The following is a 25,207-nucleotide window of genomic DNA, read 5'->3' as shown; positions in this document are numbered from 1 at the left end:
TGAACGAATGTCATATTCTACCCTACGTAGAGAAGAAATGGCATAAGCCTATAACAAAGACAAGTAGCTCTGCAAAACTGTACTAAGAGCAAAAGAGACAGACTTGAAAGGGCACATTGGGATTTGTTTCACTTCGAGGAATTTCAGCCCCCATGAAACAAATGGATCCATGTTCTGTGAGTGTGGATGTTTCAGCAGAAAGCAACAGACGGATATGTATTCTGGGTGAATGGATATTACACAAACATGACTTTACTTTAGTGGGTCTCCGTGTACTGTGAACTTTTAGAAAGTATCAAGACGTTTGAAAACATAAACTAAAAATGGACACACTTCCCTCCGTTTGTACTGTGTATACAGTCTGGACCAAAGGAAAGCGGGAAGAAAAAAGGACGATTGGACGCCAGTGGATTGAATCACATTTCCTTTAGGAACCTCTACTCTAATGCAGCCCCTCCCCAACACTGAAAAAATGCAGCAACCATTGGGGATGGCAGTTACCGGATGCAATTCCAGATGGAATGTTGCTGTGTACCGCGAGGCTTGTTGTGGCTGGTGGATCCATGGTAACTGGGCAGAATTCTGTGGGTGGATCAGTGTGATGGAGGGTCTGCCGCCCTCTGTGGAGCTTGGCTTTGGTGTTTTGCTCGGGAAGCTGTGCAACTTTGAGTTCCTGCTGCTGCCCAAAGACCTGAGTTCACGGGTCAGTTTCCAGAATTTGAAAAGGCAGACAGTGGAATATCTGCCTGTCATCAGCTTACTGGTGAGGCTGAGTTACTTCCAGACTTGCCAAGTCCTGTTGAAGTCGACTTTATGGGAGACACGAAGAGAACCTGGCAGAAAAGCTGGCTGGATGGATTGAGCTGAGATGCGAACATATTGATGAGAGTTGTTCTGCTACAATGGAGAATACCGGCATGGAGGCTTCTCTAGAGAATTCCAGACTCGAAATTCTTTCATGAGAACTACTGAACCTCGGTGATACTGGTAGAAATATATGGAGTGTCAACGTGCTCTTGAGAAAGTTACTCAAATCCCTGCTTCAAGAACGGGTCCAAGATTCCTGATGTCTATAAGAAAAGAGATGGTGGAGATGATAAAAGTGCTCATGTTCTTGGAAGAGGTCATGAGAATCCACAGGTCCCAAGGGGCATTTACAAACCATTCAGACCAAAATGCACCAAGCCCAGGTAAGCCTTTTCCCAGGTTTGGGCATAGCTATCAGGCACTTGCACTTCCCACCCCTCCACTCAGTCATCCATTTTAAAGAATCAGATCCTGAGCTGCAATGAAGCCAGTAGGAGAAGAGCAAGCCCCTCCTAGAATCAGAGTTCCTCCAACTTCACACTCTGTGAAGAATGCTGAATTACTTAAAAGTCAAATACTCTCGACTAAAATAGATAGGTATTTAATACTCAGCTCACACAAAGAAATGATGACCTTCCCGTAGATTCAGCAAATGCTGTGGTTAAGTCTTTTTCAGGTGAAGGGAGTGTGGTATGTGAGGGGAATCTTTGACTGAACTTGAATATGTATTAGGCATCAGTATTTCAAGACAGTATAGTCAAATATTATAAGTCAGATAGTGAACTGAACTGTAAAAGTCGTGAAAGACATTAAAGACACAGGTTATGTGGGGCGTCTTTCCCTTCAGACAAGCTCTGGGTGCAAGATATCATGGGGGTGCACACTTGGTTGTGTGAAATTGATTTACCCAATATGATCGGATGATTAAGCGTTCTCATCAATGATAGAAGAACACCTGGTTCTCAATTGCCTAGCATAGTTGCAGCAGGGTTCTCATAGCTAAAATGCCTCTAGGTGCTTTGGAATCAAGCCTAAATGTATAATTTTGTTTGGTTTTTCTTGTATTTTCCTAAAGAGGAATGTTACCCCTTGAAATGCCAACATTGGCCAGTATGTGTCATTGGGAGTAAAGGGAACCACATGCACAAGGGAAACCCAGGTTCTCGGTTATTTCGTGGTTCCAATAGGTACTTCATGGTTCCGGTTGGTGTTGTTTTCAACAATAAAGAGTTGACATATCCCCTTCAACATATTGGATAGCGATTTTACTTTATAACTGTCTATATTTTTCTTATAGTTGACATAATGTTACAAAATTGATAGGTCTGGCATCTAGGTGGATTTAGTATGTCTCAAAATCTACCTTCATTTTCTTATAAATCCCAAAACATGTAAATCAATTCTATTAACCTTCTTAAAAACTGCAACTGAGTTATCAACACAATGTGAAAATTGGAGGCTAAGAACAAACCCTCCCACCATGGCTGCATATTAAACAGAGCTAAACAAACATCACAATTCTGTGAATTATATCTGTAAAGTGTTGATTTATCGATGCCCAGTTGGCAGAGAACCAGTGCAACCTGCGCTCACTCCCACCCATGTACACAGCAATGTAAACATCCACTCACCCAGCCCTTGGCACAGGACACTTTCCAAAGTGTGGCCTGTTACGTCCAAAGACAGGATGAGGCCTCAGAAAACCTGGAAGCAGGAGAAGGCAAAGTAGAGAATGGAAATCTGTGCAGGATCTGACCCCTGCTGATGGAGCAGCAAAGGTTAAACTCTGTTTTACGTGGACGCACACTCTCAAGCGGACAGCACAGATGGGATTGTAGGCAATGCGCTGAGTGTTAGAAGAGTGCACAGCAGATGCTTGGATGACGTAACTCATAGAAATCAGCACAAAATATTCTCACAATTGATTCTGAGACAAAGATCCGATCTGCCAAATTTGAGCCAGCAGAGGCAGCAGAAAATGAGTTATAGAGCTACAGATAATGGCACACGCTGAGTCTCAGGGATCTGGAGTGCATTGTGGGTTGTGGTGGGTTCTATCAAGAGAGCAAACCGACCTGTTACCCCATTAAGAAAGCAACCACATTGGCGTGTGAGGTTGAGTTTTTCAATATGTGCCATGGCCACATCCACTGCATCTTGCAGGCCCAGGATCAATTTGGCATTTTGCCAATAGAGCACGTGTGGTGCTCAGAGATGTCGTGCATCTGGTCTGAGGGATTCAGTGGCCCTTGGGTTTGAAATCAGTATTAAAAGCTTTAGGATCTGCTACAGTCATAACCTGGACAGGGATTATGGATTGGTTTGAGGAAGAGAATTCAGTACAGCTCTGTGGTTGCATTCGTTCACCCATGACCCAAGGATGAGTGATCAAGGAATAGTGGTCAAAGTCCACAACGTGAGAAGTTGAAGCATTTCCTTCAGCATTATCTCCCAAATGCAGATGCTACATTTTGGATGGCACTGACATGGTACTGCACAGAGGACACAAAGATTGGTCTGCGGGATCATTCCAGCAGGCCCTGATGTATGACATCCATACATATGCTTCCACTGGTGTTTCTGTAGACAGAGGAGCTCTGGGAAGAACTGGTAACGTTGGGACATTCCCATGGCAATAGAAAGCACAAGCGCACTCTCAATTTGCTGTTTTGGAAAGACTCCAATATGACATACAGCAGAATGCCGAGCTGAAAATCTTTAAGCTTCATTTCCAGAACAGGAAGTGTACTCTGCACTTTCAGAAATGTGAGGTAAGTGCAATAAAACGAAGTTTTACTAATTGAAATTATATGGTTTGTTCATCACAACAAAGGCAACACCAGCAATTAGAGATATACCAGACAACACACACAGGAACAGGACATGGCATCAATGCCTAGGGAAAATTGTCCTCACAGAAATATCATGGAACTTTGTACACCCAATGGTCTAAAATTTTCACTTAACAAAGCCCTATAAATCTATATTAGATATCTGATATTACTTGACCAGTAGAGATAAAGAAGTAGAGTAAAAGAAACAGGAAGTACCATTTTCAGTTCCAAAGAGTTTGAAGGCCCAAAAAATAAGCTTTCAAACATCTAGACTGCAAAACGCTACCAGAGCATGTATTGAAAACGGAGGTGAGGAAAACATGAAGTACAACAGTGTCTCAGAATCACAAAAGGCAGTTATCCAGGAAAGGGGAAGAGAAACTCTAAAAACGAGCCAAATAATACCAGAAAATTCAAGGATGAGATAATATCAGTGCTAAAGTCAGTCCAAAGCAGACTTGATAATGCAGACGGACTCGTGAAAGACTGTGAAGACAGGGGAACAGAAATCCCTCGATCAGAAGAAGACATAGAAAAAGAAGTGCAACCCAATGCAAACTTTGCTGTTGAAGCCTGGGGTAAGACAAAGCATGAAAGAGTAAGATTCGTAAGAGTCCCAGATGGAAAAGCAAGATTAACAAAAAAGTCTGAAAAGATATTTGTAGAAAAATCAGACTGTAACTTGCTGAAAGACAAGAAAGAATGAGGTATACGAAATCAGAAAGTACACATACCAAAGGAGTTGGAAACCCAATACACCTACATTCAGCAGTATTATTCAAATCAACAAAGTTCATGATCTACCGAGTGATTTTAAATGCATCTAGAGGAAAACAACTTAGTCACAACACTACCTCCAGAGGGGTTTCAGCTTATATTTCGAAAGGAATATTGCAGGATAGAAGGAGTGACAAGACATAGACCAAATCCTGAATAAGAAAAAGCTGCAATCTATGGTAGCCTAAGCTACAAGACTGCCATTCCTATTAAAGGCAGAGCTAGATAATTTCACAGACCGGCAAAACTTAGAAGAATTCAGCAGTTAGGAACTTAGCCTTAAAGGAAGATTGAGAATTCCACCCTGAATCGAAAAGTAGCAAGTAGAAATGTAAATAAGAAAACCATTATTGGAAATGCAGGAAGAGCAAAGAGTTGCAAAGAATAAACAAGAAGGCAATGAGGAAATCAAAATCCTGAAGATGGAAGTGGGGAGCAGGAAATCATAGGTGATTTTCTGCACTATACTAAGTAAATCATCTTACATAACTCTCTGAAGCAAACGGAGAGATTCATGGTGTAATGTGTTTGCAAAACAAAGAACAAGCAAACAGTCAAACAAATAAACACAAAAAGTGTACGGTTGGCTGACATCTATCCAAAGGAAACATGATAATTCAAAATAAATTACTCAAAGTGATGTCAAGGATCATTCAGCCTGCATTGACCCAGTATCGAGGCTTGCATGTAATCAACACACATGTATTCAGAACACAGACGTGTGCATTAATATTCATAAATATTGATTCAAAAGAGCATATCGTGACCTAACCCAAATGCCGATTTTGAATAAGATGGAGTCATAGTCCGTGATATAGGATTACAAGTCTTCCAACAGGATCAATGAATGGCATATTCAACACTACGTAGAGAATAAATGGCATACACCTATAACAAAGACAAGTAGCTCTGCAAAACTGTACTAAGAGCAAAAGAGACAGACAGGAAAGTGCACATTGGGATTGGTTTCACTTCTAGGAATTTCAGCCACCATGAAACAAATGGATCCATGTTCTGAGAGAGTGTGTATTTCAGCAGAAAAGCAACAGATGGATATGCATTGTGGGTGAATGGATATTACACAAACAAAAGATTCTTATAGTGGGTCTTTGTGTAATGTTAACTGTTAGAAAGTTTAAAGACGTGTGAAACCATAAACTTAACATGGACAGAATTCCCTCCGTTTGTACTGTGTATACAGATCTGTACAAAAGAATAGAGGGAAGAAAAAACTGATCATGGGACGCTAATGGAGAGAATCACATTTACCTTTGGAACCTCTCGTCTGATGCAGCCCCTCCCCCAACACTGACAAGATGCAGCAACCATTGGGGATGGCAGTTACCGGTTGGATTCCAGGTGGAATCTTGGTGTGTTCCGCCAGGATTGTTGTGGCTGGTGGATCCAAGGTAACTGGGCAGAATTCTGTGGGTGGATCAGTGTCATGGAGGCGGTACCGCCCTCTATGGAGCTTGGCTTAAGTCTCTTTTTCTGGAATCTGTTTAAGTTCGAGATACTCGTGCTGCGCAATGGCCTGAGTTCACGGGTCAGTTTCCAGAATCTGAAAGGGCAGATAGTGGAAGATCTGCCTGTCATCAGCTTACAGGTGAGGCTCCGAGGTACTTTCAGACTTGCCCTGTCCTTTAGAATTTGACTTTATAGGAGACATGAAGGAAGTTGGCAGAAAAGCTGGCTGCACGAATTGAGGTGAGATGCGAACACATTGATGAGAGTTGTTCTGCTACAATGGAGAATACGGGCACGGAGACTTCTGTTGAGAATACCAGGCTCAAAAGACATTCATGAGACATATTGAACCTCGCTGATACTGGCAGAAACATATGGAGTGTCAACGTGCACTTTAGGAAGGTACTCAATTCTCTGCTCCAAGAACGGGTCCAAGATTACTGACGTCTAAAAGAGAAGAGATGGCAGAGATGATAAAAGCGCTCATGTTCTTGGAAGAGGTCGTGAGAATCCACAAGTCCCAAGGGGCATTTATAAACCACTCAGACGACCAAGCACGAAGCACAGGTAAGCCTTTTCCCAGGGTTGGCCCTTGGTACCAAGCACTTGCTCTTCCCTCCCCTCCCCTCATGTATCCATTTCAAAGAATCAGCACTTGAGTTGCAATGAAGCCAGTAGGAGCTGAGCAAGCCCCTCCTTGTATCAGAGTTCCTCCTCCTTCACATTCTGTGCACAACAGTGAACTCCTCCATTGTCAACTACTCTCGACTAAAATAGATTGGTATTGAATTCTTCGCTCACACCTTGAAATGATGATCTTCCCCTAAATTCAGCAAATGCTGGGCTTATGTCTACTTTGGTGTGAAGGGAGTTTTGTAAGTGAGTGAATTTTTTGCCTGAATTTGGATATTTATTTATCCTCATTTTTTCAAAACAGTATTTGTAACTATTATAATTCAGTTATTGAAATGAAGTGTAATTGTTGGCATAGATATGTAGTGACACTTCTTTTGTGGACCGTCTTTTCCCTTTTGTCAAGTCCCAGGAGCAGGATATAATGTGATTGCTGTATTTTTTGGGTTAAATTGCTTTTCTCAACATAATTAGTCAATTAAACATTCTCATCTTTGATAGAAGAGCACATGATTCTCAATAGCCTAGCAAAGCTGCGGCAGTGTTCTCATATCTATAATATCTCTAAGTGCTATTGAAACCAAGCCTATGTAAAAATACATAGTTTGGGTTTCTTTGTGGTTTCCTAAATAATAATTTTTCCCCTTGAATCGCCAACATTGACCAGTATGTGGCATTATTAGGAAAGGGCACCACATGCACAATGGAAACCTAGGGTTGTGGTTGTTAATGGTTCTAAGAATAATTTCATTGTTTCTGTTAGTGCTGGAGGCACCAAGAGAAAACTGTTGACCTGCCTCCTTCTTGACTTTTGGCTGCTAATTTATATTTTCTGGGCATTTTTCTTATTTGGATATTTCAAGCTGGTACCTAAATTTGGCAACTCTGTCTTATAGTTAGATTTAGTATGTTTCTAAAACTGTATTTATTTTGATACATTTCCCATGTATGTAATTTAATTCTGTTTATTATTTGAAAGTCTGCAATGAGGTATGAACACATTGTCAGACCTGGAGTTTTCGGACACATCCTCCCACAATTGATATACAGAAAATTAGCTAAACAAGAATCAAGTGTCTGTGAGTTATGACTAAATTGTGTTAATTTATCCATGCCAAACTGGCAGAGTACCAGTGCAAACTTTGCTCACTCTCTCCCATGTATACAGCAAGATAAACATACACTCTCCCAGCCCTTGGCCCAGGAACCCTGCTGAATAATGCCCAAACATCTCTTACTTCAAAAGTCAGAAAGAATTCTCACATAACCTGGAAAGAGTAGAAGGCAAATTAGAGAATGGAAATCAGTGCAGGACCTGACCTTTGGTGAGGGAGCAGTAAAGGGGAAACTGTGTTTTACTGGAATGCACACTCTAAAGTGGACAGGTCATTTGAGACGGAAGACAATGTGCTGAGGGTTAAAAGAGTGCATAGTGGACGTTTGGTTGACATATCTGAAAGCAATAATCACAAAATTTCTCTGCAATTCATTCCCAGACCAATACTCCACCTGTTAATTTTGAGCTAGGAGTGCCTGTGGAATCTGTGTGTTAGGGCTGTGGCTGATGTCACAAATTTATTCCCAGGGGTTTGGAGATTGTTTTGGTCTGTGGTTGGTACTATCTAGAGAACAGATCTGCCTGGGTCCTCTCTTAATATTAAATCTGCTGGCATATGTGTTGTGAATTAGCTTAGTAACCCAGGGCCTTAGTCACAGTCTTTCCACATCCACGGTATAATTGCTCATTTTCTCCATAAAGGAGAAATGGGTCTCATTCAGAGCCATCTTCATCTAGTTTCTAGAATCCAGGGCAATTTATTGTTGAAATCAGATTCTATAGCCCAAGGATCTGCAACTTTCATAGGCAGGATTGAAATTTCTTATTGTCCAAAGCAGAGGTTTTTGAAATGCCCCATGCTTGCCTTTGAGTTCCAATGCCTTATTGCAAGAGTTCTTGGAGCAGAGATCTGCTGAACAATATGTGAATTTGAAGCCTTTCCATCAGACGTGACTACCACATGCTAATGCAACAATAGTTGTGGTGCTGACCCAGTACTACACTAAGGACCCAACTGTGGCACTGCACGCTTCAACAGGTTCTAATGTGTGACATCATTAGATTTGTTTCCACTTTTGTTTTTGTTTGCAGAGAACCTGAGGGAACCCATTATAAAATTTTGACTTTTCCGTGGCAATAGTAAGGATGAATGCACTTTCATGAGAGTGTATTGGAACCATTCCCTATCCACATATCCAGCCGGCAGCCCAGAAACCATTTGGAAGCCTCTATTCCAGCAAAAATTACTAGTCCCAGGACTGTCAGAGCTATGATAAGCATTTAAGCAAAATGACACTCTGCTAACTTTACTAGAATAGGTTGTATTCACCACAACAAAAACCACACTAGCAATCATAGATATAACAGGCAACAGACACAGAAGGAATGCATGGCATCATTACATACCAAAAACAATCCTCACAGCATTAATATTAAATGTGCACAGAAATGATTTCACTTACAAAAGCTGTTCAAGTCTATAATAGATAACTGATAATCCTTAACCCATAGCGATAGAGAGATATAATAAAATTAAAAGAACCATTCCAAATTTTCAAAAGACAGGAGTCTCCTGAAAGAACATCCAATGTATTAGACCACCAAAATTTACTAGAACATGACTTGAAAAGGGAGTACATTAAAACACTGAAGGAAATCTTGAGTCTATGAGTACAAATGCAGGCTAGTATAAATGGAAAGAGAAACACTTTAGATGAGCCAAATATAATCAGAAAACTCAATGGTGAGAATAGCTAAGCTAAAGACAGTCCAAATCGGACTAGATAATGCAAAGGAACAAATAAGTGACTTCGAAAGCAGGATAACCGCAATCAGTCAGTCAGAACACGACATAGAAAAGCAATTGAAAACCAATGCAAGCAATGCAACTGAAACCTGGGATAAGAGAAAACATACCAGTCTATGACTCATAGGGATCCCACATGGAAAAGAAGAAAGACAAATGGTTTGAAAAGATATTTGAAGAAATCAGACTGAAATTTTCTTAAACCAAAGATAGAACCAGCTATCTTAACACAGGAAGCACAGAGGGTCCAAGCATAATGAACCCCAGTAGGCCTACAACAATATATATTCTAACTTAAATGGCCAAAATTGATAATAAAGAAATGATTCTAAATGCACCAAAATAGAAACAAGTGCATTGCAAGAGAACTTTCTAATGTCTTCAGCTGATTTCTTAATAGATAGATTGGTAATTTTTTCTTCCCTCTTTCATTTTGTGTTGATCCCCATTCCAAGAACTGATGAAAGGCAGATTCCTTCAGTCTAAACAAGATGAGTTGGCAGAGATTCTATAAGTGTTCAAGTTCTTGGAAGAGGTCATCATAATCAACACATCTCAAGGGGCTTTTTCAGACAATACAAGAGACCATGCACCAAGCCCTTTTTATAGTTTTACCAGGAGTGGCCCAATGTATTAAGACTTGCTGTTCCTTCACACTAAACCAGCCATGCAGGTATACCTTCAGTCTGCTACTGCAGTTGAATTGGAGCCAGGTCCAATTTTACCAACACTGTAGGGAGAACCTGAGCCTGCTACTGCAGGAGACACAGCACTGTGTCCCATTTCACCAATCTTTCAAGGAGGCCCTGAGCCTACTCCTGCAGGAGACTCAGAGCCAAATCACATTCCACCAGCTCTGTAGGAAGACCCCCAAGCCTTCACTTGCAATGGATCCAGGAATGTGTCCAATTCCACTAGCCTTGTAGGGAGACCTTGAACCTATTCCTGCAGGAGAACCAGATCTCTGTCATATTCCACCATCCCTCCAGGAAGATGCAGGGCCTCCTCCTGCAGGAGACTCAGGAATGGGTCTAATTTCACCAGTTCTGCAGGGAGACACTAAGCCAATTCCTGCAGGAGACCCAGGACTGGGTCCCATTCCATCAACCCTGCACGAAGACCTTGAAGTGGGTCCAATTCCACTAGCCTTGCTGGGTGACCCACAAGCCTGATCCTGCAGGAAAATTAGAGATATGTCATATTCCAGAAGCCCTGCAGGAAGACTGAAAACCTGCTCCTGTAGGAGACACAGGAATAGGTCCAAATCCACCAGCCTTGCTGGGAGAGCACAAACCTGATCCTGCAGGTGATACAGAGCGAGGTACAATTCCAACAGCCCTGCAGGGATATCCTGAGGCCACTTCAGCAGGAAACACATGACTGGGTCACATTCCAATATCCCAGAAGGGAGACTGTAAGCCTGCTACTCCAGGAAACCCAGGACTTCGTCCCATTCCACCAAACCTGCAGTCAAACACTGAGACTGCATCTGCAGAAAACAGAGTGGGTCACATAACACCAGCCCTGTAGTGAGACTACAAACCTGCTCCTGGGGGAGACCAAGCCCTTCACAGAGAACATGAGCCAGCTCCCGCAGAAGAACAAGAGTTGTGTGACATTCTACCAGCTCTGCAGGTAATCCCTAGGCTTGCTCCTGCAGGAGACAGACATCCCAGTCCAATTCCATCAGCCTTTCCAGGGAGAACCCCGCTTCCTCTTCTAGGAGAGACAGAACTAGATCTCATTCCACCAACCCTGCACGGAAACACTGAGCTTGCTCCTGCAGGATACCCACAGCCAAGTCATATTCCACAAACCCTGCAGGGAGACACTGAGTCTGCAATTGCAAGAGACCAAGGACTGGGACGAATTCCACCAGCTCAGCAGGGAATCCCTCACCTGCTCCCATAGGAGACTAAGAGCCATCAGTTCTGGTGGGGTCCCTAAGCCTGCATCTGCAAAAAATACTACAGAGTGGAGTCACATTCCACCAGCCCTGCAAAGAGAACAGAACCTGCTGCTGCAGGAGACACAGGACTAGGTCCCATTCCACCAACCTTGCAGGGATACCCTGAGCCTTGGACCAAGGAATGGGACAAATTCTGCTAACCTTCTAGGGAGACCATGAGCCTCTCCTGCAAGAGAACCAGAGATGGGTCATATTACAGTATTCTTCCAGGAAGACCCAAGGCCTGTTCCTGCAGGAAATGCAAGAACAGGCCCAATTCCTCCAGCCTGAAGGTAGTGTCCAAATCTGTTCTGGCAGGTGACCCAGAGATGGGTCCCATTCCACCAGCCCTGCAGGGAGACTCTGAACCTACTTCTACAGGAGACCCAGGAATGGGTCCCATTAAACCAACCCTGAAGGGAGACACAGAACCTACACTTGCAGGAACCACAGAGCCAGGTCACATTCCATCAGCCCTGTAGTGACCCCTGAGCTGGGTCCAATTACACTATCCTTGCAAGGAGACCCTGTGCCTACTCCTGAAGCAGAACCAGTGATGGGGTCATGTTCCAACAGCCCTGCAGGAAGACCTGGAGCCTGCTTCTGCAGAAGACCCAGGACAGGGTCTGATTCCACCACCCCAGCAGGGAGAAATCTAGCCTGCTCCTGCAAGTGACCAAGGTCTGAGTCATATTCCACTAGCCCTGTAGGAAGAACATAAGACTGCTGTTACAGGAAACTCAGAGCCATGTGCCATTCCAGCAACACTGCAAGGAGAGTCTGAGCCTGCCCCTGAAGGAAACAGAAACCCAGTCACATTCCACAAGCCCTGCAGGGATACCTGAGCCTGCACATGCAGGAGACCCAGGCCTGGGGCCAATTCTACCAGCCCTGTGGAAAGACCCTGAATCAGCTCTGGCAGGAGACTAAGAGCCATGTCACATTCCACCAGCCCTACAGGTAATTTATCAGCCTGCTCCTGCAGAAGACCCAGAGCCAGGTCACATTCCATGAGCAATGCAGGGAGACTTAGAACCTACACCTTCAAAAGACCCAAGAATTGGACCAATTCCAATGGCACTGCAGGGAGACCATGAGCCGTGTCCAATTCCACTAGCCCTGTAGGAAGGCCCCGAGCCTACTCCTGCAGGAGAACCTGAGATTGGTCATATTGCAACAGCTCTAAAATGACCCAGAGCCTGCTCCTCCAGGATACCCAGGACTATGTCCCATCCACCAGCCTTGCAGGGAAACCCTGAGACTGTTCCTTCAGGAGAACCAGAACTGGCTCACATTTCACCAGCAATGCAGGGAGACTTAGAGCCTGCACCTTCAAGACACCCAAGAATTGGACCAATTCCAACAGGACTGCAGGGAGACCATTAGCCAGGTCCAATTCCACTAGCCCTGCATAGAGACCCCGAGCATGCTCCTGTAGGAGACCCAGCACTGGGTCTCATTCCACAAGGCTTGCAGGGAGAAACTCTGCCTGTTTCTGCAGGAGACCAACAGCTGAGTCACATTTCACCAGCCCTGAAAGAAGACCCCAATCCTGCACCTGCAAGGGACCTAGGACTGGAACAAAATTGACTAGCCCTGTAGAGGGACCCTGAGCCTGCTTCTGCCAGAGAATCAGAGATGGGTCATATGCCATCAACCCAGCAGGGACAGTCTGAGCCTGCTCCTGCAGGTGATACAGAGTAGGGTGAAATTGAAAAACCTTGCAGGGACACCATGAATCTGCTGCTGCAGGAGAAAAAGGATGGAGTCTCATTCCACAAGCCTTACAAGGAGACCCTGAGCCTGGTCTTGCATGAGATCCTGAGCTGGATCCTGCAGGAGACACAGGACTGGGTCCCATTCTACCAACCCTGCAGGGGAACCCGAACCTGCACCTGCAAAAAACACAGAACCGTGTCACATCCCACCAGCTCTGCAGGGAGACTGTAAGACTAGCCCTACAGGAGACCTAGAGACAGGTTACTTTACCAGTCCTGCAGGGAGACCCTGAGCCTGATCTTGTAGCTCCTCCTGCACCTACACACACACTTCTATGAGACCCAGAGCCAATTCAGGGTCTGAGATGCCTCTGCAAACACCAACACTGTCATCTAATTCTCAGAATCAACCCACTCCCAGACCCAAAATTTACTTCCCTTCTCCTGGCATCATTTTTGTTTGTTTTTTCTGTAATTTCCTTGTTTTCTTTCATGTCATTTAGAGTATCATCTTTTTTTATGTTTTAAGTTTACAATAATAAAATTTAGATGTTTTTCCATTTTAAATTGTGCAATTCAGGAGCATTAAGTGCATTCACAATGCTGTGTAACCATCATCACTGTCTAGTTTCAGACTGTTTCTTTCCTCATAATAAAACCCTGTATCCAAAGCACATATTCTCTTTTCTCCCTCCCCCAGCCCCTGACAAGCCCTAATCCTATTTCTTTCTGTGTGTCTTTCCCTACCCTGTATGTTCCCTATCAATGAAATCATACAAAAGATGGCTGTTTGTGTCTGCTCTCATATTTTAACAAGGGACTGGTGTTTTTTTTTTTTTTTTTTTTACTTGAAGTAGCATTTTGGTTATTTGAAAGGGAAACCCAGGTGGATTAAACATGAGATGTACAAAATGAAAAATTTAGTAACTATGTGCATAATCTCGAGATAGGCACTGCTATTCTATGTGTGAAACCAGAGCCAGAAGGGAGATGCTTAGCTCTTCCTGTGGCAAAACATAACCTACAAAATAAAAAATAATAATATTCAAAAGCCATGAAAGACAAACCACAACCTGGAAAAATCATTTTTCATAACCTAAAGTCAGAGAAAGGTTTCACATCCCTGTGGTCCAAAAACTTCTTGAAACACTGTGTTCTAAACAGAAACAGAACAAACACATGCAATTCCAACAAGAGGCAATGCAGGTGGCCAGTGTATATTAGAGGTGCTTGACCTCTCAAGTGAGGATGCACACAGATGTACACACTTTGGAGACAGCATTGGTCACCATCACACTGGCAGGACTTTAGCCTGTTGACAACCAGCTCTAGTGACAACATGAGGAGGCAGAGGCCACAGTAGATACCCTGGAGGTAAGAGTGAGCAGACACTCCTCTCTGGGAGAAGAGTATGCAGGATGAATTACAGTTCCACAAGTTCACCCCTTTCCGAGTAGTGCTGATGCTTAGTGTTGATCATACTAAAATTCTTGCACAATTTTTCAAAGATGTCTTTCCAAGGATGTTCATCACAGTTCTGGTTTAACTAGTAGGAGATTGGAAGCAACACTAATGTTCATGGAGAGGGGGTGGGATTCATCAGTTCTGGTTCACATGGAGGAATGATTGTTGTGCAGCTGGAAAAATGACTGCTAGGTCTTTACCTGATGTCAAGGAAGCCCTCAGTTTGGATGCTTGTTAATCCATCATCTACATCCCAGATTCCATCTATGACCACATATGTGTCAAATCATCATAGATGTAAATGAATCTTGTGGTGTGTGAGAGACAGAGGCAGAGAGAATAAGAGAGATAGAGACTGAGAGATGTTCACCAAGCCATTCATGACGGTCACTTCTGGGTGTGGGATTTGCAAATCTCTGCACTTTTCCTTTAGGCAACATTTCAAGTGTTCATAATGTATCTATATTGCTTTACTAATTCTAAGGTATTTAAAGCATATGTTACTTGAGATTCATTCATATTGCATCCACAGCATAAAGTTTATTATTTTTATTTAAAGTATTTGTTACAAGTACAATCATCATTTATGAGAGTAAAATGATAAATTCTAAAGAATTAAGAATCAGATAAAGAACAAAACCTTTTGGTGACTCAGACACAGGCCAGCTAGTTGGCAGCAAATGGCAGGGTGGGACATGTTTTTCCAGAAGGTTGTGTATGTTCTGAATCAGCATCCAATAGAGGCAAGGAAAAATTACAAGACATGTACGCTGGAAACTACAACAGCTTGTTGAGAGTAATTAAGAAAGACCTAGCCCTATTTTAAAATTTGAAGGAGCCAAAATGACAGAGTAGACAGACTCACAGCTTGACCTCTCCCACAAATACACAAAGAATTACATCTACAAAAACATTGAATTGCACAGAAGCCTCCTGAAATCTGGCTGACTGTCTCTCATTTTGAAATACAGGAAGATTCTCACAAAATATGGTAAGGAATAAAAAGAAAAAAGAAAAATTCAGTGCAGGACTGATCCTGCAGGGAAAGAGTAGCATAGGAAGAAAGGCACCCTCACACTGGGACACAACCTCTCTAGCTGGGAGATCAACTAGGAAAGAAGCAGAGCTTCCAAGGTTTGGAGGAGACAGTGGCAACTGCATGGCAGGCAGAACTGGGGAACTGACACAGAGGGTCCCTGTGATGACCAGCACTAGACATGAGCTAGCAGGGATGAGCCAGGACTGTCTACTGGAGTCAGTGAAGAGCCCAGGCAGAGGGCTGGGTCACACTGCAGAGAGGCAGCATCAGGAAACTAGAGGGCAGTGTGAGCTCTGGCTGTGTGTGTGTGTGTGTGTGTGGAACAGAACAGACTGAAACCCTCATAAAAAAGCACCAATGTTGGTAAAATGGGGAAGGAATGACGCATGGCTGTGCCAAAGTCACTTTCTCCACTTGGCTCCATTGTTGGTGTGTTCTCATGAGAAGAGAAATGGGGCTTGGTCATAGCCAACACTGCTGCACAAAGGCAGAGCTGAATGTTGAATCCATATCCTGTGCCATTGCAACTTCACAGGCGGGACTGAGATTTGTTTACAGCCCCAGGCAGAGAGGGTGGATTTGCTCTCTCTGGTCACTTTGTGGATCCACACCTCTGGGACTTACAGGCAGTGAGTGGAGTTGTGACTCAAGAAGGGTGGCCAGTGAGGGTATTTACAACAGGGTGGTGTATGGTTCCATATGTGGATGCGGGATTGGGGTTTGAGCTGAACCTGTAGTGGACCACAAATTCATGTGTGTGACTACACACTTGCTAAGGCAGGTCCAAGGGACTGACACTGCTGGATCTGCACTGATGTTTCCTGGGGCTCAGAACCTGAGGGGCACCAGAGTAGGTGGCTGACATTCCCATAGCTAAGGCAGGGATAAAGTCAACATCAACAAATAGTACTTTGTAAGTCTGCATAACAGGTGACAGACAACACCACAGAGGGAACTCCCCAGTGGACATCTGCCTATTTTTCTTCACAACTGAAGTGCTCCCACACTGCCTACTACACACCACAGCTCAGAAACGGGTCTAGAAGAAATACATAGAGCCAGAGAAATATAAGTAAATAAAGAAGCTGAGGAACCACTTTCAATTAAAAGAACAAGAGAAATCCCCTGAAAGAACAATCAGTAAAATAGACTGATAGTCTACTAGACTTCAAAAAGGGAATGAACAACACACTGAAAGAACTAAAAGAGACTGTCAATAGAGACAGAAAACTTTGAAAAGAAAATTTAAACTATAAAGAAGAGCTAGTTAAAAATAGAAAATTCAACTACAGGCAATCAAAAGCAGACTAGATAACGCAGAGGAATGAATAAATGACTTAGGAGACAAGATAAAAGAAATAACCCAATACAGCAGACAGAAAAGCCAATAAAAACCAATTAAAGCAAGATAATATACAGTGTGCCAGCCTATGCATAATAGTGGGTCCCAGAAGGAGAAGAAAGAGAAAAGGGGATTGAAAAGATAGTTAAAGGAATCATGACTGAAAACTTTCCAAACCTTAAGAAGGAAAGAATTATCCAAGTACAGGAGGCACAGAGGGTCTCAAACAAGAAGAAACCAAACAGACCTACACCAAGACATATTATAATTAAAATGGTTAAAATTAAAGATAAAGAAAATATTCTAAAGGCAGTGAGAGAAAAACAAAATGTTAGTTACAAGGGAGCCCCATAAGCATTCAGCAGATTTCTCTACATAAAAACTTCTGGCCAGAAGGGAGTGGCAAGGTATATTCAAAGTCCTGAATGAGAAAAGGCTGCAAACTAGGATATTCTATTTAGAAAGACTCTCCTTTAGAACAGAAAGAGAGAGAAAGAATTTCACAGACAAGCAAAACTAAAAGAATTCAGCAGTACTAAATGTATGCTAAAAAAAAAAAAAATTGAAAGTTCTAATCTAAATAAAACATAAACAGGAAACTATAGAAATTAGGAAACCATAATTGGAAATGCAATAAATACAGTGAATTGCAAGGGAAAACATGAATATATAAATAAGTCAGCAAGTCAATAAAGAAAGCAAGAAAGAAAGAGAGAAAGAGAGAATAGCAAAATCATAAAAGGTGAAAGAGGAGAGCAAGAGAATATAGATTTTGTTCCCTTTCTTTTTTTTTTTTCTTCTTTCTTTTTGTCTTCTTTCTTTTTAGGATGCACTTGGGCCTACATGACTATCAACTAAAACCAAACAGATGAAGTAAGGGGTTACCATACTTGAAAGACAAGATAACCACAAATCAGAAGTATATAAAGAGTCATAAAACCCAAAAAGAAACCAAGCTTATAGAAAAGAAATTTATCAAATGACAAAAATAAAAAAAAAAAAATAAAAGAAAGAAACAAATAAGAAATACCAAATCAACTGGAAAACAAATTTCAAAATGGCAATAAAACCACATCTATAAAATAACTACTATAAATGTCAATGGACAAAGTGTTCCAATCAAAAGAAAAAGTGAAGGAGGGGGAAAGATGGTGGAGTAAAAAAGATGCTCAGAGCTCACCCCTCTACCACAAATTCACCAAAAGTGACATCCACAGACACACCCACCACCCAGAACACCTGCTGAACTTTGACAGAATATTGCCTTCTTCAAAAGATAAAATTTTCACAAATCTGGTAGGAGAAAAGGAGAAAAGAAGAAAAAGGAAAATAGTTCAGGACCATTCCAATGAGGAGGGAGCTGCAAAGGAGTAATAGCATTAATACACTGGGTCTACCCAACTCCAATGGCGAGTTCAGCAAGATGGAGAGGGAACATCTGCTGCTCGGATCTGTACAGAATAGCCTTTGACTGACAGAACTAAGTTAATTGGGCACAAAGAGCCCCAACGATCCCCAGCCCTAGACGTGAACCAGCAGAGGTGGGATGGGACAAGCTGTCTGAGTCGAGCAGAGGACTCGGGCTGACTGTACAGAGGAAACCTTGGGGGACTGCAATGTTCTGTGTGCCATGGCTGGGAGAGTATACAGATTAGAACAGCCTGGGTCCCCCATAAAATCCAAAAAAAAAAAAAAAGGCAAAGCAACACTGCTGGTCTGCCCTGGGGGGAAGGGGATCCGTAGCCATTGTGTCCACAGACCCACAGTGCCATTATTGGAGACTTCTTGGGAGAAGAGTGTCAAGGCTCAGCCATAGCCACCATATTTTCTGGTTCATGGTTCCCAGGTAAAGGAGGGGTCAAAACCCGAATCCCTACCTAGGGGCTCCACAACCTCATAGGTGGCACTGAGATTTGTTTACAGTCCCAAGCAGAGGGGACCATTACACACCGATGCCTCTCTGAATTGGCTCTTCTAAGACAAATGGACAAGAAGCAGTGTTCTGCAACAGAGCAGGGGTGAGGGCTAGTGCAGCTGTTTTCTCTGAGTCCACCTATGAAGCATGGACCTAATGTGGCAGGGGAGCTACCTGCCAACTACCTTGCACAAGTGTGGTACTGGGACCAGGCATCTGGTGGGGGTGCAGACCACACACTTACTGATGCTGGGACACAGACCAGGAGCACGACTGGAGGGCCTCTGGAACCAGCAAGTGGAGTTTTCACAGCAGGATATGGGCAGGAGTGTGACAACCACAGGAAAAAAGGAGCTCCTGCTCAATATCCAGGGCAGACTCAGGACACCAGAACACTAGCCACACCACCAACAAAGGGGATAACAGGCAAAAGGCATGGAAGGAAGACTTGGCAACCACCCATAATTAAAAACAACCTTATGACAAAATTATTGAGTGCATATTCTTGGAGAAAGGCCAAGTTAGTGGAGTAGAAGGATACTTGTATCTTATCCTCTCCAATAAATACACCAAGACTGACATTCACAGACACACCCACCCACTCAGAACATCTGCTGAACTTTGATAAAACATTGCCATCTTCAAAAGACAAAATGTGCCACCAATCTGGTAGGAGAAACGGAAAAAAGAAGGAAGAAAATGCAAAATGGCTTGGGTTTGGTCCTTTGAAGAGGGAGCAGCAAAGGAGGGATAGTGCTGGTTGACTGGGTCTCCCCCTTCCCAACGGAGAGGTCAGCAGGATCGACAGGGAACCTCTGAGGCTCAGAAGTGTACAGAACCGCCTTGACTGACAGAATTAAGTTACATGGGCACAAAGTGTGTCAACAACCCCCAAACCTAGAAGTGAATCAGGGATGGGAAGGGACAGGCTGCTGGATCCAGGCAGACTCTGGTTGAATGTACAGTGGTAACCCTGGGGGACTACAGTGTGCTGTGGACAACTGCTTGGATTCTATACAGAGCAGAACAGCCTGGGACCCCGATAAAATAAGAAAAAAATAAAGCAAAGCAACATTGCTGGCTTGCCTGGGGGAAGGGGAGTTTTGCCTTTGTCTCTGCTGACCCACGGCAACATAACTGGTGATTTCTCAGAAGAAGAGAGATGAGGCTCAGCCACAGCCATCATACCCACCCAGGCAGAGGCAGGGTGGAAACCTGAATATGTACCTGGCAGTTCTGCAGCCTCATAGGTGGGACTCAGACTTGCTTACATCCCCAGACATATAGGAAGGTTCTGTCCTGGTGCCTCTACGAACTCGCACCTCTAAGACAAATGAACAAGGAGCAGAGTTCTGGCAAAGAGCAGGGACTAGGGCTGGTGTGGCCATTTGCCTCAAGCCCACCTACAGAGTGTGGAACAGATGTGGAGTGGGGAGTAGCACTGAACAGGGGAGCAACCAACCCAACTACTGTGCAGCACTGCTGCACCTGGACATGGCATTGGGAAGGGGCACAACCTGCCCACCTAACATGCAGGAGAGCAGCACCAAGATGCAGCATTGGGAGGAGATGTGACATGTCTACCTACAGGCACTGGGAGCAGCACAGACCAAGGGTGTGACCAGAGGGTCTCTGGAACCAACGAGCTGAGTTCATGAAGCAAGGCAAGGGCAGGAGCTGTGACAACCACAAAAAAAATAGGAGACCCCATTCAATAACCAGGGTAGGCTCTGGTTAACATGTTAACGGCCACATCCCTAACCAAAGGGATAACAGACAAAAGGCACAGAAGTAAGACTTGGCAACCACACATATTTAAGAAGGACCTCTTGATAAAATTATTAAGGGCACACAATCTTCACGGGAACATACCCTCTTCTTTTTCTGTTCCATTTTCTTTTACTTTTTAAATGTTACTTCTTAAATAATTTTTATATTTCTATTTTTAATGCCTTTTAAAATTTTCTTTTAAAATACTTATATTATTATCTTTCAATTTGTCCAATTTCATTTTTATCTTTGTTCTGTTCTTCTGTTATGATTATACTGTTCTCAAATATTTTCTTACTTTAATATTTTAAAAATTCATCCCAACTCAATTGTTATCTTGTTTCAATATGTTCTTCTATTATTGATTATACTGCTTTTAAAACTAATTTCTTTGTGCTTAGTTTTATTTCTGCATCCACTTTCTATAAATAAATAAACTCTTAAGGACCACAGTAGATAATTGATACTCCATAAGCCATAGTGCCAGAGAGATATAAGCAAGATGAAGAAGCAGAGCCACCTCTCTCAATTAAAAGAACAAGATAAATCCCCTGAAAGAACAATCAATGAAATAGACATTGATAGTCTACTAGATGATTTCAAGAAAGGAGTGATCAAAATACTGAAGAAACTAAAAGAGATTGTCTATAGAGACAGAGAATATGTCAAAAAACGAAATTGAAACTCTAAAGAGGAGCCAGCGAAAATTGGAAAACTTATTTCCTGAGATGAGAGTTGAGCTAAAGGCTGTAAAATGTAGGCTAGATAATTGAGAGGAATGAATATGTGACTTAGAAGACAGGACAACAGAACAGCTGAGAGAAAACAAATAAAAACCAATGAAAGCAATATAAGGGACCTATGGAATAACATAAAGCATGCCAACCTACTCATAATGGGGGTCCCAGAAGGAGAAGAAAGAACAAAGGGGATTGAAAAGGTATTTGAAGAAATCATGACTGAAAACTTCCCAAACCTAAAGAAGGAATCAGATACACAAGTGCAGGAAGCACAGAGCATCCCAAACAAGGAGGACCCAACAGACCCACACCAAGACATATTACAATTTGGATGACCAGGGTTGAGAATAGGAAATGATTCTAAAGGCAGCAAGAGAAAAACAAAGAATGAGATACAAGGGAACCCCCATAAGATTTTCAGCTGATTTCTCTACACAAACAGTACAGGCCAGAAGGGAGGGGCAAGGAATATTCAAAGTCCTGAATGAAAATATGATGCAGCTTACGATACTTTATCCAGCAAGGCTATCCTTTAGAATAGAAGGAGAGATAAAGAACTTCACAGACAAGCAAAAACTAAAAGAATTTAGCAACACTAAACCTATGCTAAAGGAAATATTGAAAGACCTACTCTAAACAGAAAAGAAGCAGGATGCTACAAAAAGGAGAAAACCATGATTGGAAAGGTGATTGCTACAATGAATTACAACAGAATAAACATGAAATCATAAAAGAGGACATCTAAATCATTAAGGGTGGGGGAGGCGAACAAGAAAATGTACAGGCCTCTCTCTCTCTCTCTCTCTCTCTCTCTCTCTCTCTCTCTCTCTCTCTCTCTTTTGTTCTTGGTAGGATGAGTTTGAGCTTATATTACTATCTGTTTAAAACAAACAGGTATAGTAATGGGTTAATATATGAACAAAGTAAGGTAACCACAAGCCAAAAAGTTACAATAGAGTCACAAAACTAAAAAGACACCAAGATAATAAAAAGGAAAATTATCAAACCACAAAAAGAAAAAAAAAGTAACAAAGAGGAAATACAAAATCAACTGCAAAACAAAGTTCAAAATATAATAAACACATATCTATCAATAATTATTATAAATGTCAATGGACTAAATGCTTTAATCAAAGGACATAGAGTGCAGAGTGGATAATAAAGCAAGTATCTACAATACACTGTATACAAAAGACCCACGTTAGGTAGAAGGACGCACATAGATTGAAAGCGAGAGGATTGAAAAAGATATTCCACAAAAATGGAAATGACAAGAAAGCAGGAATATCAACAGTGATTTCAAATAAAATAGACTTTAAAACAAAGATTATAAAGAAAGATTAAGAAGGACATTTTATATTGATTAAAGGAGTCATAGATGAAGATATTACACTCATTAACATATATGAACCCAATATAGGAGCACCTAAATACATAACAGATAAAAAGGGAAAATTTGATCAGAATACAGTCATGGTAGAAGACTTTAACTATCCATTAACATCACTGGACAGATCTTCCATACATAAAATTAATAAGACAATGTAGAAATTAAATGATAAAATAGAACAATTTGTCTTGGTTAATATTTTCAGAACATTATATTTCCCTAAAATAGAATATACATTCTTCCCAAGTGCACGAACCACATTTTCTAGGATAGATCATATACTTTGGCACAAAAGAAGCATTAACAATTTGAAGAAGATAGAAAATATTTGAAGCAACTTTTTCTGAACACAATATCATAAAAGTAGAAATTAACTACAGAAAAATAAAGGAGAAATAAATGACAGCATGGAGATTAAACAACATATTACTTTAAAAAAAAATGGGTGGATGATGAAATCAAAGAAGAAATAAAAAAAAAAAACACAGTGAGACAAATGATGATGAAAACACAACCACACAGAACCTATGGGATCCAGAAAAGGCAGTGCTTAGAGTGAAGTTTATAGCGAGAGAATCAGGCCTACCTCAAAAAAGAGGAAAAACTGCAATAAACAATCAAACTTACCACCGAAAAGAATTAGAAAAAGAAGAGCAAAAAATAACAAAAGTAAGCAGAAGGAAGGAAATAATAAAGATCAGGGAGGAAATAAATAAAATAGAGATATTAGAAACATTTGAAAAAATCAAGCCAAGAGATGGTTTCTTGAAAGAGTAAACACAATTGACAAAATTATGCTCTATGCTGGAAATTGACACAACAATGCAAACTGACTATAACTCAATAAAATAAAAATTAAAAAATAAATATATTAACAAAAGAAAAAAGAAAAGGTAGTTTCTACTCACCAGACTGGAGGAGGGGACTGCACCCCATGTGGGGTCACACCCCATGGGAAAGCCTGGGGTCAGGATCGGAGGAGCAGGGTGCTGTGGACAGGATCTGTCACAGGGTTTCTGCAGGAGGGGAGGGTGAGGCATGTGAGCAGGCTGAGGACTGGCCATTTGAGTAAGTTCATGGGCTCTGGGGTGGAGGGGCTCCCCCAAGTGTCTGGACTTGACTCTGGGTGAGTTGGGCAGGTGGACAGTGGCTCAGTGTGAGTCCAAGTCCAGTGGAGGGGGTACTGCGTTAGATCTAGAAGGACTCCTTCTGGGGTGGGAAGGCCCATAATGGAGGCAGGAGGCCAAGCCCAGGTGACTGAGAAAAGGGTGTGTCCTGCATTGGCCTGCAGGGCAGACGAAAGCATCCAGTCTACAGAAGGTGGAAACATGGCCCATACAAGGGCTCAGCTCAGATGTCACCCCCTCAGAGGAGCATTCCTTGCCTGCACAGTCTACAGGGACAGCCTCCTCCACGCACATCTCCAAAGCAGACACCTGCTCCATCTCCTGCATAGCATTCAGGAACCGGGCCCCTGCTCCAAGCCCAGCTATGGTTCCGCTGCCCTGAGGAAAAGCCCTCACAGGAGCCATCAAGCCCTGCACGACCTGGGCCCCACCTCTCTGTCTCTTCTGCCACCACTGTCTCCACCTGGCTCTCTTCTCCTCCTCTCCTGCACTCCCCCAGCCCTGTGTGCTCTCCAGAGCACGTGTCCCTCCTAACATGCTGTGTGTGTTCACTGTGTCTCATCCACTGCATGCCTCCCACCCAGGTCAGTATCCAGTGCACAGTAGGGCTCAGTAAGTAGAGAATGAATGACTCTTACCATCACTGCTGGGAAGACCTTTGTCTGTGACCTACAGTGATCACACACCCGTCACACATTCGCTGAGGTTCTACTGTGTGTTGGGCGGGTTCCATATACCGGGCACAGCAGGGAGTGAAGCAGGCAGGTCTCCATTCTCATGCAGCAGACAGCCTGGTGGGGGACACAGAGAAAATTAAGTAAAATATACACAATGTCCGGAGGTGATATGTTCCATGGAGAAAAATAAGGTCAGGGAGGACATTTGAGCAGATTCCTGAAGGTGTTCAAGAAGCAGGCGGAGAGAGATCCTGGCTGAAAGAGCAGCCAGCGCAAAGGCCCTGAGGCCACAGTGGGATGCGGGTGGAGGGTCTTAGTTATCCGTGTGAGTTCTTAGTCCTGCCTTGAGTACGTATGTTGTTTTATTTGTAAACCTTGATTTCACCTTTATAGCAAATTAAACTGCATCATCAATCTGCATAATTTAGCCAATTCTGTTTCAGGTGTTGTGGGCACAATGGCGGGCTAGTTACTTGGGTTGGTAAAGAATTACCAGCGTCTGAGAAGGGTCTAGGAAAGTTTAATAGGGACACTGCTATAGGCAACATCAGGCCACACAGGCAAGAGGTGCCTACATGAGGGCCAAGGTTGAGTGTGTGGGGTCTGTTATTGGGGGGGTGCTGTTCACACAAGGAGGAGGGGGCTGCATGATCAATTCTTGCACAGGTACCTGGTTGGTTGTGAGATCTGACAGG

The 25,207-nt window shown here is 42.7% G+C and overlaps 1 long non-coding RNA gene across 2 annotated transcripts; it reads right to left on the bottom strand.

The window, feature by feature from the left end:
• Positions 1–254: 254 nt before the first annotated feature.
• Positions 255–24,630, bottom strand: LOC141575450 (uncharacterized). 2 transcript variants are annotated; one of them, XR_012503042.1, is made up of 5 exons: positions 24,474–24,630; positions 23,617–23,724; positions 5,764–6,332; positions 2,439–2,511; positions 255–1,070 (listed from the first exon to the last, which is right to left on the bottom strand). It is a non-coding gene; the product is annotated as an uncharacterized LOC141575450 (long non-coding RNA). The 2 variants fall into 2 exon arrangements; XR_012503044.1 differs by lacking the exon at positions 2,439–2,511.
• Positions 24,631–25,207: the final 577 nt, after the last annotated feature.

Source organism: Camelus bactrianus, chromosome 3, assembly GCF_048773025.1.
Source record: "Camelus bactrianus isolate YW-2024 breed Bactrian camel chromosome 3, ASM4877302v1, whole genome shotgun sequence".
NCBI classification, from domain to species: Eukaryota; Metazoa; Chordata; class Mammalia; order Artiodactyla; family Camelidae; genus Camelus; species Camelus bactrianus.
The sequence above is the reverse complement of the archived record's forward strand: the minus strand, read 5'-3'. Positions and strand labels throughout refer to the sequence as shown.